Source organism: Filicampus tigris, chromosome 10, assembly GCF_054856515.1.
Source record: "Filicampus tigris isolate MCC_2025a chromosome 10, RoL_Ftig_1.0, whole genome shotgun sequence".
NCBI classification, from domain to species: Eukaryota; Metazoa; Chordata; class Actinopteri; order Syngnathiformes; family Syngnathidae; genus Filicampus; species Filicampus tigris.
Window position 1 is genome coordinate 16877291 of NC_141226.1, and position 19411 is coordinate 16896701.

Sequence of the window (19411 nt, forward strand, 5' to 3'; positions counted from 1 at the left end):
AATGTTTTCCCGGCCAGGAACTGTCAGATGCTCAAGGCTTTGTGAGCAGGTGTGTTGTCATTGTTGGAACCAATATTTGTTTGAATATAATTTTGCTTTAAACTCAATTAGGGTGAGCAAATGTGCCACCTACTGGCCAAATTGTGTTCAAGCCAGTAGGCATTATAGTGAGCACACAGGCTCGTGAACACGCCCAGTTGACTGGAACAGGTGCGCTCGTTAGGAGGAAAGTTTGATGTGGAAACTTTGTCAACTGCGCCTGCAGATTAGTTTTGGGGTTTTTTGATTTATGACAGCAGTCTATATAGATTAGTAGACAAACCTGTGCGCACTCAACATACACAATTCACAATTACATATCATCTATGTGGACACACACCTAAACACAACAAACGGAACTTGAAAAGAAAGTGGCATGGAGACTGAAGTCATCGAAAAGTAAGACAAAATCTTCATGTATGGGAGTGCGTTGGTACATTGTCCTTCAAAAAATGAATGTGGATCTTGTTGGCCTTAACTATTGGCAAGGAAATTAAGGCTATTAACAGTCATGGTGAAGTAATCACAAGTTGTCTCGCCACAGCTTTTGCCTCTTTTTGCGTGCTGAATAATGCAATACTGGTTGATCATCTGGCACACAGTGAAGATGAAAACTTGTACTTTGTAGTGAAATACGACATGTTTGAAATACAATCTATCTTTCGTGACAACAGTCTTGGAATTTTTCTGACATGTTGTATATAAATTACATATGCATGTATGGATGACGGTTGTTGGTTGGATTGTTGATTGGATGGAGGTATTGTTGGTTGGACAGATGGTTTATTTGAGTGAGGTAAGGATAGTTGATTCATTACAGGGATGGATGGCTAGATGGATGGTTGCTTGGTTGGAAGATTGCTTAGCTGGTTAATTATTTGGATCATTTAGTAGATGGATGGTGGTAGAATGGATGTAAGAATGCATTATGATAGACTGGTTGGTGGGATGATTGGTTGGAGGCGGGGTGGTTGGTTGGATGAAAGGATGCTTGGTTGATTATATGGGGGATTGTTGTTGGTTGTATGGTTGATTAGTTGGATTGTTGACTGGATGGATGGATGGGTGGTTGGTTGGATGGATGATTGACTGAATGAATGTATGTATGTAGGTTTGTTGGATGGACGGTTGTCTGTTGACTGGATAGTTTGTTGTTTTAATGGATTGTTGATTAGATGAATGCAAGGTTGGCTTTTTTGGTTTGATGAAAGGATGGCTGGATGGTGGTTTGGTTGGTTGGGTGGTTGATTCGATGGACTTATTGTTGTTGGTTGTTTGATGGATGTTGGTTAGATAGTTGATAGGTCAGATTGTTGACTGAATGGATGATTGGATGAGTGGATTACTGTATTTAGGTTAGTTGGATAGGTGTTGAATTGAATGGTTAGATGCGTGAAAAGTAGGTTGGCTGGTTTGTTGGGTAATTTAATGGTTGAGTGACTGGATGCTAGATGGATGGATGGATGGCTGAATGATAGCTAGAGGTATGCAGGTTTTATATTAAGCTGTGCACTATATGTGCCAATATCCCTTGATGGTTCCAAAGGTATACTTTATTGTTTGAAGTATCTGACTGACACTATCAACAAAAACCTCACTGATGAATTCAACTATCTTTTTATTATTATTATTTATGGGGATTTAAATGGAGCTGACTGCAGTTTGGGATTTTCTTTTCATTTATTCTGTCAGCATCTCGCCGTCCGCCTGCATGTCACACTTGATGCAGTGTGACAGTTTTAAACTATTTTTATCTCCTCTCCATCATGTTAAGAAATTACAAGTGATGTATATACAGCGTAGAAAAAGTCAGACGCCGGACTGGACTTGATATTGCTCATAATGCCGTCTGAGCCCGGGTATTGAATTTTTGCTCCTCTGCGACCTGTACATCACAGTAATGGACTATTGAAGTGTGTGCACTCCAAAAACGAAAGAGGCTTAAACTAGCCGCTGCTTTAATGGTTTTGGCTGCTTTCTTAATTATAGTGGTGTTATCCCCCTTGAGTGATTCCTCTCTTATTGCAGGGGAGGCCGATTGTCACGACGATGTTCAGTGTGATCAATACAATTGTGTGTGGATTGTGGATGAAGTGTATGAGCAGATGCCACTAGATCAATTCAGTTGTACTTATTTAGAATGTTAGCATCGTACAACGTGATACATTATCTTAATAGTCAGAATGTTTGTATATACATGTGCGCCGGCTGACTTTGGAAGAGGCAGGATACACCGTAAATTTATTGCCGGCAAACCGCAAGGCAGGTTTGAATTGGGACCATCTGTCCGTACCTCCATCCAACCAAGTAGCATCCATCCATCCGCCCACCCGTCCATCCATAGCCTGAGTCTACTTTGGTCGCCCCCTGACAACAATGTTTATTTGCTTGTGTCCGTCCTCATCAAACGAGCTGTGAAGGTCTGTCCTTGTTCTCCCTGCTGCCGTTGTGTGCTTCCTGCACGAATGCGCTGATAACGCTCCACTGGCTTTATGTTCCAGCAAGTTCAGCTGGTCAGCCGTGTCATCCATTTTATTTTAGGTTGCTCTGACATTGCTCTCGCCAAAGTGTAAGTCCTGTTCTTTTCGACAAAGGATTTCTCCTGCAATGGAGCCGAAACGAAAGACAGGCTCTAAACATTTACAGTATGTAATATAGTCTCTGCCCCTTAAAAATGAATGAGTTCAATCAGCGTTGAATGTGGATAGCATTGCAGTATTTTTATTTATTAATTTCTTAATTTATTTGTTTATTTATTATCCTTTGTGTACTTTGGTCAGGAGAGTGTGACACGTGCTATTAACACACATGGAAACTGTTTGAAGTATGTGGAGGATAAATGCACACCACAGGTATGTCTCCTAAGGCTTGAATACAATGATGGCTTTTAACAAGCCAACAACATAATACAAATCACTTTCAATCAACTTGATAATGTTTGGCAAGGCACTCTTCCAGAAGATTCTATTGGCCACATATACAGTATGTAATTCTGTTTAGTCAACCAAAATAAACTACAAACAACGAAACAAATATGACTTAATTTGCAATCTTTAGTTGCTGAACATGCACACACATAGAGAGACATCACAGCACAATGTGCATAATATTAGGAGAGTAAAATTTTACATTCCTGTGCCAAAATGCTGAGGAGTAAATTTGACTCCATAATTTTAATCTTTAAAATATAGAATTTTTTATCTACACTGAAAAAAATGGTGCGTTGAATTTACTCATAAAAATTCAACTCACTAAAATTGAGTAAATTAAAAAAAAAACAGTGTAGAAAATACACAGCTTTATTGTATTTTTTCCCTTTTGCTTCTTCTTCATAGTAAAGCCTAACATTGCTGTGTTCCTGAAAAAAGTGCTATCTGATTTTGACATCTTATAAACGCCGATTGTCTGTCTCTATAATGTGACACGAAACCCTTAAAACAAACATGTTTTGCTGTATCTTCAGTTCCTAAATTGGAGTTGTGTATGATGGTGTGCACAGTAACTCAGAGCCAATGCTTAAGTGTCATGGACATGTTCCCATTTTCCAGCAGACGGCAGTTTAAATCCAGTTTGCGGCTTCAAATCTCTTCCCTCCGTACTTCAGATTTGACTCGCAAATGTTTTTACACACATTCTTCTTGCGGCCCAATTGGTTAGCTTGTGGCCAAGACTTCAAATTCAATAACCATGTCCTTAAGACCTCATTAGACTTCACTCTGAGATACAGTAGATGACCACAATAGTATTCGTCAGAGGCGTGTGTGTGTGTGTGTGTGTATGCGTGAGTGTAGTTCTACCTACGTGTGTAGTACTCCACAACTGCTTGCTGTTTTTATGAGCAAATATATTCAGGCAGCCGCATCAGGGCCCACAAATGGGTTCCTAATCCACATGTTTTGCTCAGTGCCCTTTCAAGCCCAAGCCAAAAATGTACTTAAATACTCCCTTTGAATGTCATCATTGTGTTTTGACAAAGAATAAAACATTTCCATGGAGGAGGAGGAGTAGGAGAAGAAAAGACAGGATAGCTCTAATAATAATTACAAGTGAAGCGGCATGGAGAGTCATTGTTAATTACATTTATTCCAAAGCTTTTTGGAAAGCCGCCACGGTGCTTTCAGGAGTATAAAGTGCCGTCCTCGACGTGTTCCAGGTTGAAGCTTTTAAATAGGCCCGAGCAATCGCTCCTGAAACTCAATAAGAAGCATTGTATAACAGCGTGCAGGCAGACCATACATGGCCTTGGAAGCAACAAAGGCCGATGATAGCAAATCTTAACGCGACTTCATTAAATGAGGTAAAAGCTGCTAACTTGCCAAAGTGCCATCAGTTCAATGTGAGGCACACTTTGTTGATGGATATATGCTAGTGCGTAATACCACTGATGATTTTTCTTTACCCATTAGGCAATTGTATTAACATTGGAAGCTGTGATTAAAGAGTCAACATCACACCAAGAGATGGATGTTGTTTAAAACGAAACATTCCTGACAAATATCACATCATTTAGAAAGGGGCCTAATTCATCTTTTTTGTTCATAAACACATTTTCAATGCTAGGCTGTAAAATAATTTACACAGCCGCTAATGTGCATCATTTTTCCCCCCTAATTTACAACAACAGCTAAGAAAATGTACAGTAACTCATTTGAAGGATACAATAAATGTTATTTGAGGGAATCAGAGACTAACTCGTGGACTGAAAGAAGCAACACGGGGACACGGTTGTAAAGTTGGCATATGTGTCCGATTAGAATATGATATGTCAGTGCCTGAATAATGCAGAAAAATACGTAAACTATAGTTATACTTTTCGAGGAATAAAAATAATTTAATTTTATGAGAATAGTTAAATTGTAATCTTCCAAGAAAAAAGTTGTTCGTTTGTGGATACAAAATTGTTTTTTCAGAGGAAAAAAAAGTCAAAATCATACAAACAATGCCACCTTTGTAAATAATTGTTTTGTAATACTTTATAATATCTTTTATTCAATAAAGAATAATGTTTTTTTTTTTAAGTAAAAAACGCAATAAAGATTTATTTAAGAAAAAAAAATCTTTATAAAGTGCTAGTATTTTCTCCCCCCAAAAAAGTCTTAATTGGACAAGAAAAAAAAATTGTAGTCTGTAATGCTACAAGATGAAAGTAACTTGTAATACAGTATTACAATCAAACATTTCTAGCTATGTCAGAATGGAACACCAACAGTGTAGTACTTCACACGGCTGATGTTCAGTTCCTAATGAGTGACGGTGAATGTGGGTGTGAAAGATTGTCCGCCTCCACTCTAGTTTGATTGACGGGCAACCAGCCTTGTGTGGTCGGCTTTTTCCCAAAAGTCGTCTGTTTTTTCCTTGAAAAAAATTATGACTTTATTCCTGTAGTACAATGTATCTTTTGTTGTTGTTGTCTGCAGTGTGGCCCTGATACTCCTTCATAAAATTGTCTTGTGCAATTGCTCCTTTATAAATATATTATATGCATGGGTAATCTATTAAAGGTTGGTACTCTGTTTATGACTCTGTTGATGCTTTTTGTTGTTTGTTAGCATCTGCTTTCACCTCTCCTGTTCAGATGAATAAAATATTGTGTCTGCGGCCTTGTCCCCTAATTGAATTTCAGACTGCAATTAGCATTCTGCTACGCAATGTCCACACCCATGGATGAACTGCAAATGTGGCTCTGTTAATAATTAAGCTTTTTACTTTGCACATGTACATGCACCTTTCTGGCTTTACGTCACGTCACATTTAAAGCATCAGCCAGATATCGGGAATTAGCAGTATGGTAGTCACGGCAGCCTGATAACTATCCTTTTATTATTTTGTATTCCAATGTTGTTCCTTCACGCCATTTCCTAATTAAAAGTTTGCAGAGTTAACAACAGCTTTTTTTCCATGAGCCTTGTAAATTGCTTATACCGCAAAGCCAACACTAAAAAGGCACCACGAATGGATCGAGTATGGGGGGAGGGGGGGGGGTAAACGTTTCTCACAAATTGAAAAAGATGAAATCTGCTAGATTTTGGTGTTGCTGGCACCTTTCTTTCAATGGAGGATCATTAACATTTTCTCCCTCTCACTAAAATGTTCTTTATTTTCCTCCACCTCTATTTCTTTCTATTCAGCTCACCCCGTCTGGACGGTACAGGTCGGCGTGATTTATTTTAAAGGGCTTTTAGGTTGACAGGTGGTCAGGCGTGTTTTTCTTGGGCCTCGACAAATGTGTTGTGTTAGCAGTGTCTGGGGCCGGTCACATTTAAAAGCATCTCCACGCAACCTGCAAGGATCTCACGTTTAACAGAGCACCTTGGCCTTGAAGCAAAGCCACTTTGAGTCAAATCCCTCCTATAATGGATATAAACTTTAGTTCTTGGGTAAAACTCACCTTAAATGAGAAAACAGCATTGTGAAAGGAGTGTACTCACATGATCACACAACGCAATTATCAAAGCCTTCTGTCGGCTACCCTTCTTTCCTTCAGTGATCGTCCAGGTGGGATGAGGACGGTGCGGCGCACCTTGAATGGCTGCAGTCGCCGCCCAGTGTGTCTGTGCTGCTACGTCTGCCCCCTCCCCTCCCACATGTGCAAGTATTCAATTCCTTGTTCCTTATGTCAACTATTCATATGCGGCTGTTTTTTTTCCAATCCCATACTGTGCCCCCCCTTACATGAGCAAAGCTTGAGACTTGTTTTTATTCCCCCTCCCGCTTGGTTATGTTTTTCTTTTTCTTCTAAGAAAATCATTGCGCCAAATTTTGGCAGCTTGTCTATTTCATACAAGAAAAACGTCAATGTTACTAGAAAGAAATAGTCTGGCATTTGACCGCAGTGCAAATCTATGCAAGGATCTTCGAATTTGTCTGCCTACTCCTCGATCAAATTCACCAAAATCGCATTAACTACTTGCGCCAATACTCGGCACGGAAATTAAGATGCGCTGGTTATTACGCACCAGCGCACCACTGCTGTCTACGAATATAGAGCCCCTATGTGGCGAGACTCAAATTGTAAGTTGTTTCCCAGACTGAAGTTGTAAACATTAACATTTCAATGTCAAAATTAAATAAGCAAATAGACTCATTAAGTCAAATAGTTATTTAGTTAATAGTTTACTTTCCTAATTATGACTTTTTGAATGTATCAAAAATGAGGACTTTAAAAACCCTCCGCTTAATACTCCAGTTTTTCCCTTTTAATATTATATTTCAATTCTTATGACTGTCATTTCTTAATTAGATTCATGTTGTATTATGTGTAATGTAAGCTTTTTTCCCATGAGAAACTTTGCCTGTATGAACATGAGTTACATTTAGGCTACATTAAGAAGCACGAGTTGAATGAATGTTATAGTGCTCCTTTGTCATACCAACCATTGTAAGAATCTTTGAAGCACAAGTTGCTGCCCCTGCAAGTGATTGTGAAGAAGTCAAGCCATTTTCTTTCTTTTTCTTCACCTGAAATGTTTTTTTTTTTCCTGTGAATCAAAATTCCTTCTTAGTAAGCCTCAAAAATACAGAGTGCAAGGCTCTTTGTGCCTCTTTGAATTGAAAAAGATAGATTGGCCTTTCTTTGACATTATGTTGGTAGGCCACCAATCATGTTTTCTTGTTTCTATTATGTTCTTATAGGCAAGACTGCTGTGAATGATGTTTCCTGGCAGAACTGTGAGACAACACGACTATTTCATATGGGGAGCTAAATGACGTCTCAGGATGTGGGAATAGAGCGTTTGTGTTTGTCTCATTTGTTTCCTACCACCTGCCCAGTCAGCAGGGGGACAATGATGCTAAAACAGCTGGGCCTTCCCAGTCTTCATGTTTCTTACGTTGAGATTGCGGGGCTCTTATAACCTTATTTAATGGGGACTTATTATGAAATACTGACTTAAAAATTTGCCTGGTAAGTCACCTACTTAAGAATGAGGTACAAATATTTGATTTACAAGAGTGCATGTCCACCCTTCAACTGTGAAAGAACAATTTCCATCTTTTATCTACCTATTTCTGACTCTGGGGAAATATGACAAATTTTTAAAAATGGCTGGCCTAAGCATGGCCCGGAAGTCGATTTTAGTCCGGCCCTCTAATCGGCCCACATGGGTTTGACGTGGTCACGAGGCGGCCAAATTTCATCTCAGCCTACTCAGTGAAAGGCTCTTTTTAGGCTTCTTTCTACTCCCGCGTCGGCGCGAGCGACAACTGCCGCTCACGCATTGATTCACGTGACCAAGTCTCTTAGTTATCTCTTCAGTGTCATCTGTAAAGTGGCTCAGAGGCCAAAAACGTCTGTTTTTTGTTTTTTTTTGTCAATGATGACTCGATGTGAAAGGCAAAGAAGCCTGAGTCCCTTTTTTGGGTGTGATTCTGACAGACGGCTCAGGCCCCTTTTGTACAAGGTTGGACATTGGCTCACCAAGGACCAATCGGTATAGCCCTTTTGCAAACATGAAACACTCATAACGGAGCACACATGAGTAGGCGAGTTCTCCTTGGATTGCTGATGGCAAAATTAATTTGATATTCAAGGACACTGAAGCACCGGCTTGGACAAACAATACAAATAAGAATGACCCAGAGAAATGATTGTTCAAATAAAAATCCTTTAATTTAATTCTTATTATTGTCCTCTTAAATGACCTTAAAATGATTGGCACTTAACCTCTGGACTGAAGATGAACTAGTGTTTTCTTTTTTTTTTAATTTGGCAAGGTAATACTGCACTTTAATGAAATGCAATCTGTTTGTATTCCGTTAGAGTGCAGTTCGTACATTGATGTACACTGAACGGACTACAAGTTACATTTCTGGAAAAAAAAAATACTTTACAAAAATCGAGAACCAGAACAGTGGCTTATTCAGACTTGCACCCCAAATCCCCGTTCCCTAATTGTGTTGACAGCAACGAACAAGTTCCAGTTGGTTTCCAAACATCCACTTCTAACTATTCTTCCTTCACTTCACTTCACTTCTGTTTTTATTTTAAAATGACTTACCTTAACTATAATCCTGCATTACATTGTGGCAAAAGATAGAATCCTGGTCGATTATTGTGTCTTTTGGTGCTGCAAATAATAGTGAATCCTCATTGTGGCGAATGCCGCATGCTAAACTAGTTATGTCACACATTAGTTGCTATGGCTACTATACCTTCTTCCATTTCTTCTTCCACTTTCTTTTTGGCAGTTGGCAAGTTCCACCATGACAGCCCTGGGGCACGCATGTGGTTGGGTGTGGTTAGGAGGCATTCGATTTAAATTGAATGACCTGAGTTAACCATTTTCAATGATCATCAAATCTATTCTTGTTCTCGAAAATGTCTAAATTTAGTCTCGTAATTCCAACTTTATTCTCATTAATTTGCCATGTTTCTTATAACAAGGATTTATTCTATTTTTTATTCTATTTAATTCCATTTTTTCTTAAAATATTTTTTTTTTTCATTTTTGGTCATAAAAGAATCTTTATACTTGTATATGTTGATTGACATTTTCTATTCAAATTACAACCTATTCTCACAAATTGAATGTATTGTCATAGCATTGTGGCTTTATCATAATATATCATTCTAAAAGTTTCCTTCCTATAAATTGCCCTTATTCTCGCACCAGCGTTCACATTTTCACTTAAATGCTCATAAAGCCTAGTGACACATTACTTCAGCATAGGAAATACTCCGGTGGGTTGTTTCTTTTTATGTAGAAAAGGCTATACTCTAATGGAATACTAATACACAATGTTGGCCATTATCCGCAAATTTCAGCCTAAGCTAGCGTGAAAGCCAATCACAGCATATCCCCCTGAATTCCTTATTGTGCCTTATTCCTCTGAAGCGTCGGAAATCGCCAATTACTTCCATGGAGTTAATTGCAGGCTGTACTGCAGATGACCTCGCTGCTCTTTCGCCGCTGCTTATCTTCCCTGTGCAAAGCATGCCAGGATGCGCTCGGACTGCTTCGGAAGCATCCAGGCAATTGTATTTGATTAACTCCTCACCAAAAATAAAGGGAGCTTTCATCGATGGCTGTGGGTGGAACGCTTTAAAGTCACCGGCAGCACTGGAATTATGACCCCGGATGCGTTGCTATCCATCATACGCGCGCTTCAACCTGTGGCAAGCGTGTAGCAATCATTCATGCTCATATATCACATTGTTCCGTAAAACAATGCGCCACAATGAAAGCCCCAAAAGAAATGAGACGGTCAACTTGCCCAGTGAAAGGCTTGAAAGAAACGCCGGCTGTCATGGGTGATGATTGTTACACGGGCAGCCCCCCGACAGTAGCCATCAAGTCTGTGCTCATTGACGTGAGCTTCAGCCCTAAACGCTGCCGATTATGACTAATGGCTCTAATGATGTACATTTTTCGACCCAGCAGGACTGTGCAATTAGAAGTGAGTAATTTCCATATCTCTTCAGGAGTCCCCCAGACGGTCTTTCTCAAAGTCTGTTTGAGCAAATCTGTGTTATGACCATGCATGTGTCCTTTGACCCTAGAACACTAACGTTAAAATTAGTAGCACCATCACTAATGTCGGGTACATTTATCCCGATAAATATCCCGGATAAAATACAGTTTTCATCCATTTATATAAAAGTATGCATAAATTGTAAACGTCATTTTAGCTCCCCATATGAAATGTTGTCTCACAGTTCTGCCAGGGAACATCATTGAGATCAATTAGAAGTTGTCTTCTTAAATTTCCCAATACAAAATATCACATAAAAATTGTGTGGGTGAAAATCAGCTGTTAGTGTTCTAGGGGGTACAAACATACTGACAATCAGGACAAATAGGAGCATTTCCCTCCCTAACAATCAAAATTAGAAAAAGCTTAAACAGATATCTCTGAGAAATTGTCCTTCGCGAGGGGTATTTTTAGGGTGATTTTTATTACATTCCACCCACCGCCCCAATCTGTTCTGAAAATTTTCAGTTGGACAATCTTAAATGTTGTGTGTGTAGATTCTCTTCCAGATCATAGTAATCAACAAAGATTGAATAGAGGCATCTGGACTCTTCTTGTTTGTTAAAGATATTTCACCTTTAATCCAAAAGGGTTCCTAAATCACCGTTTTTTTAAGTGTGGGGTCTTTCTATTTACTTATGTCTCTGGTGGATGTGTCAACTGTGGGTGGTTTACAAAAGGGTCGCTACTGTTGTCTGGCGTGGCTGGGGTCTGACTGTCCGCATACCAACCACTCATTCACCTACCTGGTGGCAAAACTTCTCATTAGTGGCCACTATTCAGTGCAGTGTAGTGAGGAGAACAATGATATCAACATTGGAAAGACCAAGCAGCTTTAATACAAGCGCATGTCACAACATGGTTAGGTACTGGAAGATTCTTCATGTCTACATTGAAAAAAATGGTTGAATTTACTCAATTTTATTTTGTCAAGTGGTTGCACAAAATAAAATCATCTCCAGATATATTTTAAAATAGATGTATAGTCTGCTGGACTGGATTCATTTGATTTTACTTAGTGCAACCACTTGACAAAATAAAATTGTGTAAATAGGCACAGGATTTTGTTTTCAAGTGTAGAGTCAGCAGTTCATTTGAATCTCAAAAAGAAAGGACTTGACTGAGGAAGATGATGTCCAAATTCTGTGTAGAAGGGACCACTAGTTTGAAAGAGGTGTTAAAAAAAATAAGACATCAATATTAAAGCTAGAAATGCCCTTTCTAAAAGGAGGAGGAGGTTTGCACTATCAGCTATCCTCTGCTTGCAACAATGTCCTGACATCTCTCCCACAAAAATGGTCTCATTTCATGTGAAACGTGGCCACTAACAAGTAGTTTGGCCATGTGTCAGGTGAATGACTGGTTAGTATGCAGGACTGTCTTTCACCAACCATCACGGGCAAAAACAACCCATTTGTGATCACCACGAAGGAGACATTCCACACTCTACCATTACTACAAGTACTGATTTCCAAAAAAGTGACAAGCAACAACTCTAGCCACTTTTTGTGGTTTTATTGGAGACTTCTGGACACTCTGAGACTTGCTCCAGAGCCGGGGATGAATCTAGACTTGCCTTATGCAAAACCACCGCTGGCTAATTTAATGTTAGCTCAGGTGCTAACACTGAAACTCAACTAACCCCTTGGCTTTTCCATGTTAGTGTGTCTGTGTAGTTTATCTCTTGTCAATAGCATATGAATGAGCTTATCTGCCAAGTCATGAGTTGAGAAACTCGGTATGGGGGCAGTTATGATGAAAATTATGAGGTCCATAACCTCAAAACTGTATGCCTGAGACCATTGTAAACCGAGTAGCCTACCCACTGTGTACAGAATGAGAAGAAACGGGATTAAAATATTGATGGTCCGCCGTTTACAATGTCTTGAGGTTACAAAGGCATACTCAATTACCGGTACTACCCAGCTTCAATATTTTTTATTTGGCTGATTTAAAATTTATGTCCAAGCAATGTTTTCATACAATTACTGTTGTAATGATGATACTACAACGTCCGCGATCACTACTACCACAACAACTAGATTTGATTGGTTTCATTTGACCCACAACGACTTGTGGATATCTTTTCATGGCATGGCAAGCAACTAACATCTAATTACCCAGCTAAACACACCTCTTAACTATTATCAGTTATCATGTTTCCACTGAGAATCACTGAATTCTATTGTTGTGATCCCTCTCTTAATAGGTTATTGTTTGTTACTGGCGCCTGCATGGACTACTCAAAGTTCCCAGTGCACTTAATTAGTTTGTGACTCTAATGTTTATTAGGTACTTGGGAAAAGTATGTTTAGCTGGACTTTAGAATGTGTTTTTACTTTTTAATATCTTTTGAGCTTACTAGAGAACTTCAGTGGCCTCTGTTTGTTTCTGATGCTACAGGTTATTAGGATGTTACAACTGTTATTTATACCTCTGCGTGAGCACAGGAAAAAGACCAGCATGCACAGCGCTAACATTAGCAGTAAGACTTAAAGATGCTGTAGAAAAAAAATGGCAGTTTTGTTGATCCCCCACAACTAAATTATTCATCGACAACTGAATTATTCAACAAACAAGTCTCGCCTCTGGTAACATTCTGCTCAAGAAAAATACTTCAACAAAACAATCTTCACTTTTTATCCCGTCAACATAACACACGCAAGGATTTTTTTTTTCCTTTTTCAGATGCTCACGGCTGTCATCGCCATGGGATCCTCAAGTCTTAGACCTAGGTCATGTTTTCATTTTTGCTTGTTTTTGTTCCAATACTGTATATGCATTATTTCCTCAAATAGTGCTTGTCCCTATAGCAGACACTGTGGCCCAATTAGTTGTTGAGTCTACTTGGGACAAATAAACACCTCACTCAGACACCTAGAAAGGCAGTTACCATATGTCAGGTCACACACAGACTTTCAAAAGTCAACGACTGATCTCAGTTTGAACTCTGTTGCTAACCAAGACAGCAGCAACAAAGCATGTAAACACTCTCTTAGAAGACAAAAAAACTGCTTCCCTCAAACTGATGCTATTGTTTGTGAGTGCTTCATATGCTAATATAATAAATATATGCCCCACCCTCTTGAGACATTTAAAAACACCATTTTCAACCGCATGCCTTCCTGTTTCAGTCAGAGGAAAAACATCTTTCATAACTGCAGTTATCGCAATTCGTTTTTATTGTTCACATACGGACATTAGTGAACTGCTGAACATCAGCAACGATACACGTAAACAGTCTTTCAGAAGACAAATAAATGTCTTCCTCAAATAGATGTTTTATATCAATTAGTTGGTGATCACATCATCAAATTGAGACAAATAAAAGAAAAGTGTGTCAGAAAAGTTTCAAGAGTGTGGCACCTGTTACGGCCCATGATGTTTCGTGGCCGTTAAATTTTTAGCGTGTCCCAGAGCTCTCCCCCTGCTCCTTCCTGATTGTTGGCCCTCGTCACCAGCTCAGCCAGCCAATCAGTGCAGGGGAAAAGTGTGACCGATTGGTTTCGGGTGTGCCACCAGCTAACTAACAGTTTAAAAAGGACTTGGTTGCCTTCAGAGGGGTCTGGCTGTGTGTTTTGTGTTTCCCTTCAGTTTTTCCCTTCAATGTAATCTCGCTGGAGTATACTGCACTTTTCTAGCCTTCTCTGTCACGCCGTCATGCACTGCTGGAAGGATTCTTTCGGGATTCCCGGCAGCTCCATCGTCACAGCCATCTTGATGTCATCCACGTTTTGAAAACGGGTGCCTTTGAGCTTTTGCAAGAAGAAGAAAAAAATCACACCTGGAGGTCAGATAACTAGGGAGGTTGCACTCGCACGGACGGGGTAGTTCTTCTCGACCAGGAACTGTCAGATGAGGCAGCAAGTGTTGACTCTTCACGTGCAGTGAACAAAGCAAGCGCCACGGAAACTCTTTGTAGACATACTGGGAAATCACATGGCCCAACTTGAAGGGGAAAACTAATTTTTGGTAGTTTGCTTTTGGAATGCATCACTCGTCACACCAGGCCTGGAACTATTCTGACTCACCTCATTCACCTCCACCCATTAAGACTTGACTACTAATCCCATTTAAATTCCATTGCTGACCAAAGTAGCAGCTCTGAAGCACATGAACAGTTTCTCCTGAAGTATGGAGTCTGACTAAATGTTGTAAAGTGCAGTATTAAAGATAATTTTACGTAATACAGAGATGTTGTCGTTGTTTGTGCATCCATGCTTATGTTCCAGGGAGCCATGTGACGAGTTTTTGCCGTTTTGGTGCATTCCTCCACTACAGCCCCCAACCCCCTCCCCCTATTGGTGTAAAGTCAATTTTCTGTTGACATACTCTAGATGGTGCATCGCAATAATTCCAATATTATGGAAATAGTATTTTATGTAAATAAGTGAATACATTTTATTTACATAGAAGTGTGTGTGTGTGTGTGTGTGTGTATATATATATATATATATATATATATATATATATATATATATATATATATATATATATATATATATAAAAATGTGGTTGATTATAGCTTTACCATCGCAACAAATTACAACATGAGAAACATTCAAGATAGATTTCCATTTCATAAAGTACACAGCAATTTGAAATATATGATTTTTGTATGCGTTTATTGAATCTCTATAATAGGTTTCACTCTTTGAATCGGACTGAAATACATCATTTTTCTATGATTTTATATTCATCATTGAGAGGCATTTAATTCTAACAGTATGTTTATGGTAACTGCTAAAGAGATAAAGAGTGTGTTTCACAAAGAATGCTGAAATCCGTGCAACATTTCGTCTGATCTCAACTTCAGTGTGAAATATGTGAAGTCATTTCCGCTCTCTCGCCAAGAGTTATGTGCGGTGACACGCGGGACAGCTCTCCGATATGTTCGTACTCAGGGATAATTAAAAATGCAATGGTCAAGCCTGTATTTCTAATGGAGCTGACAGCGCCTCATCATTAATTCAGATTAATTCAATATCAAACTGTAGGGTCTGGATAAGCAGAAGTCAGCCATACATGATGCAAGTGTCCATGAATCACCAACGACTTTGCCTTAAGTGCTCTGTTTGTGGTGTGCATGGAGGTCTAAGAAATCTGTTTAATGATTCAGTCTTGTACGGTGGTGAACCTTTTGAATCTTTTATTTTAGAGTGTGTAGCATATTCATGATAGTTTATTACGTTTTAATTAAATAACAATTCATATGTACAACGTTAAAGACTTTCATTTATGCATTTTTTTATTGCACTTGTCCTCATTAGGGTCCTGGTTACGATGGAGTTGGAGAGAAGCTGCGTTTGTCCTGGACTAGTCTTCAGTCAATGAACGCTATGCAAATATCCATTTTAATACTGAGCTGTGATTACCGTATTTTGTGGCCCATAATGTATTATTATGCACAATATCAATGAACGGGGATATTCTAAAACATTTTTTATACATACGGTACACTGACGCATTATCTTTGTGAAGCATTGTATTTTAAATAGTTTATTCTAATTGTACCGTACGTGTATTTGATGGATGAAACGCTATTTTGCTGGGTTCAGATGGGACACGGATAAGCATGTAGCACCGTGTATCTTGCATCCTATTGTTTGCCGTGCAACTATGTGGGGTTCCTTTGAGCGGAGAAGAGGAGGGGATCCTCCGACAGATGAAAAAAGATAAAATTTTCAACTTCGTTAGTCACTCTGGTAACCTGTGGTTGTTTTCTTACTTGCGCTAATGCTAAATGCTATCTTTTGTTGACACTTGAACAGCTGTAAACAAGGAAATGCGCTCACCATTATCCAAACTTTTTTTTTGCTCAGTCCCAGCAGGTATTGGAAGCTATAACACTTATGCTTGATTGAGTGAACTAATACTATTTTGAAATGGTCCAAAAACAAAACAAAAACATCCACCACAAGGCCACATTGGAAATACACATTTTAATTGGATGTTAAGTTTAAAACAAGAGCGGTACATTGTGTAGGTAGCAGTTCATACACTATACTGTGTGTGTGTGTGTGTGTGTGTGTGTGGAGCATGGACACGTCGGCAGAAAAAAATAATCACCGTGCCAACACAATAAAAAGTGCTACTTATCAAAATCAAACCCTGTTAAAAACATTTTAACTGGATTCCATGTTAGGTTAAAAGCCTGAGTGGCTCATTGAACAAGTGCAGGAACAACTTCATCCTCTTTACCAGGGGTCACCAAGTCCGGTCCTCAAGGGCACCCATCCTGCATGTTTTCCATCTCTCCCCGCTGCAACACACCTGATTGAAATGATCAGCTCATCGGCAAGCTTTTCAGAAGCTACTGATACGATACAGATCATTTGAAACAGGTGTGTTGCAGCAGGGAGGGATGGGAAAACATGCAGGATAGTTGCCCTTTCGGACCGGACTTGGTGACCCCTGCTCTATACTGTGTGCATGTGGCGAACGGACACATCATCATACACAAAATTCACTGCTGCCGTGTCAACAACTTCACTGAGCAATCAAATAAGCGGCAATTAGTAGAAGCTTACACTGCTCGTAAACATTATTAATAGGACTTGATGTTAAGTTAAAAACCTGAGTGACACATTGAAAAAGGCTGTTAACTTCATAATCTAAATTTGGGAAATTAATTATCTTAATTATGAGGATTCATTCAAGTCCCTGCACTACTTATGGCTTGCCACAGCAGTGCCTGAGTCACTTTAAATGATGATAGACAGCTTCATTAATGTGCATATTTTAATTGCATAATTTTCATGTTGTTCACAGGATGAAGCAAACAAGTGTTCCCTACCAACTTGAGTGATAGAGTAACTTTCTTTTTCCATACTTTTCGGATAAAAATAGAGCCTAATCTTCAGGAGTAGTGATAGTAGCCTCTTCATTTCTTGATTAACAAACGGTTGTTATAATTTCAAGTCTTTATGTTGTCCTCTTAACACAGATTAAAAAACAAGGTGGAATAACAGTACAGAAGAATGGCCCTTTGTTGTCCGCCAATAATAACTTGTCACTTTATCAGTGCTATGTAGCACTGGACGGGATGAAAACACAGGTGTGTGTGGGGGGGTGTGTGTGTGTGATTGTGTGTGAGCAGAGAAGTGGCACATTAATCATGGCGGCCTGTCTGTCCGGCCGAGTCAAAGCAGCAAATCACATTTATTTCACTCCCGCGACAGAAAGCAATGCTTTCACACTTGTCTACTGACAATAATAAGGGAAATATCGGCAAGACCTGCATGCTTTGGTGATTGATCGCAAGCAGTGAGCGTGTTGTTGCTTTGTGACTAACTCGCTCCAATTAGCAATATCAGGAAAGTACAATGAAAAGTTCAAGATGACATTAAAAGATTATGGGAGTTCTAATTGGATTAGTCTTTTATTTGTTTTGTTTTACACAACTTCTGATAAGGGAGGCATCTTATAAGTGCGTACCTGTTTAACATATTTGGAACAATAGTTCAAAGGAATGTTAGTGTTTTATTGATCTTTGTTTAAACAAAAAGTTCAATTAGTTGTCTGAGTAAATGCAGAAGATCTGTCTTTTGGCACATCAGCATCAGTTTATTACCAGTATCAAAGGACTTGGAAGCCATTGTGACCTTATTTTGGTGACAGTAAGTACTGTGCTTGGCGTAAAAACAGACTCATCTCCATATTTGTGCTGGGATAAGGCTAGTTTAGTTTGTTTGGGACTTTTGTAGACATGCTGTGTCTCGCTGAGCGTTTCGGGTGACACGGCTGCCGCAGCCTCCGACGCATCTTGCAATGTGGTGACAAAAAGTAGGCTAAATTTTACATTGGTGAAAAGGAGGTCTATTTTGCTATTTGGTGGAGGTGCAGTCAGACAGATTTGGCACACCGCAGACTTTTGTGGTGGATGTCATCTATTTTATTCATAAATATGACAACGTGGAACAATCCCTCTGAATCATTGTAGAAATCAGTTCATTGAACGTATTATAATCGTTATCTTAATAGCAATGCCCTGACTGCGTGGCACAACTATTGTGAGGTGAGTGCATGGTTTCCAATTGCCCATGTCACATGTGCGGCTGAGTAGATCATCCTCAAAGGGAGCTCTTGCAGTTTACGTGCCAATGTCATGTACGGACCCCAGTGAGTCTATTTTTGTTTGAAGTGTCAAACCAGTGTGATCTGCGACCGCCCTGATTTTCATGCAGATTAGGGATGCGACCACAATTCGCCGGTAAAAATGCTACGTTTTATCCCACAATGGTGCAAACGCCTTGTTACGCCCAAGTCTACCTGTGCAAAGTCTAGCAAAATTACCAAAAGGAAGAAAATTCCACCCATGCGCACAGTTAGATTTCTAGTATGACTTGAATTTTTACCTTGGAAAAATACGTTTTGTTTCCCCACCCCACAAAAAAATAAAATTACTGAACGAAAAAATGTATCATTTCCGGCCAGTATGAATGTGAACGCATGTATGATCGCCTCACATTAGCGCTACACAGCAAATTGATGGATTACTAGTACTATAACTTCTCATTACAAGAGAAGCCAGTAAATATATTTCATCAAGCATTTTCAATTTATTTTAAAAGTGGGATTGCTAATGAAAAAATCTTATCAATATCTAAATTTTAGCAAGAAATGTGATTTGCATTTGTGGACCACACAAAATGATGTGGTGGGCCAGACCTAGCCCCAGGGCCTTAAATTTGACACCTGTGAACTGGAGTCCCTTATTATTACTACTTGTTTTTTGCAAAACAAAAAAAAGTTTTATGTGGAAAATATAGCTTCTTCTCTTAGTATAATAATTTCGTGTTAGGCAGCCTGTAAATATGGTTGAAAGTGGACGTAAGAACTCAACTGATGGAAACGGCAAAGATATTTTTTTTCCTAGACTTGTTGACATGAGCAAACACTC

General features: G+C 39.2%; 1 long non-coding RNA gene across 5 annotated transcripts in view; it reads left to right on the plus strand.

Moving 5' to 3' along the window:
- Positions 1-205: 205 nt before the first annotated feature.
- The window catches only part of LOC147141074 (uncharacterized), a 98119-nt gene continuing 78913 nt past the window's right edge, over positions 206-19411 (plus strand). For all 5 annotated transcript variants that reach the window (XR_015088406.1, XR_015088405.1, XR_015088407.1 and 2 more), the window contains exon 1: positions 206-438. This is a non-coding gene — a long non-coding RNA (uncharacterized LOC147141074). The remainder of the gene's footprint in view (positions 439-19411) is intronic.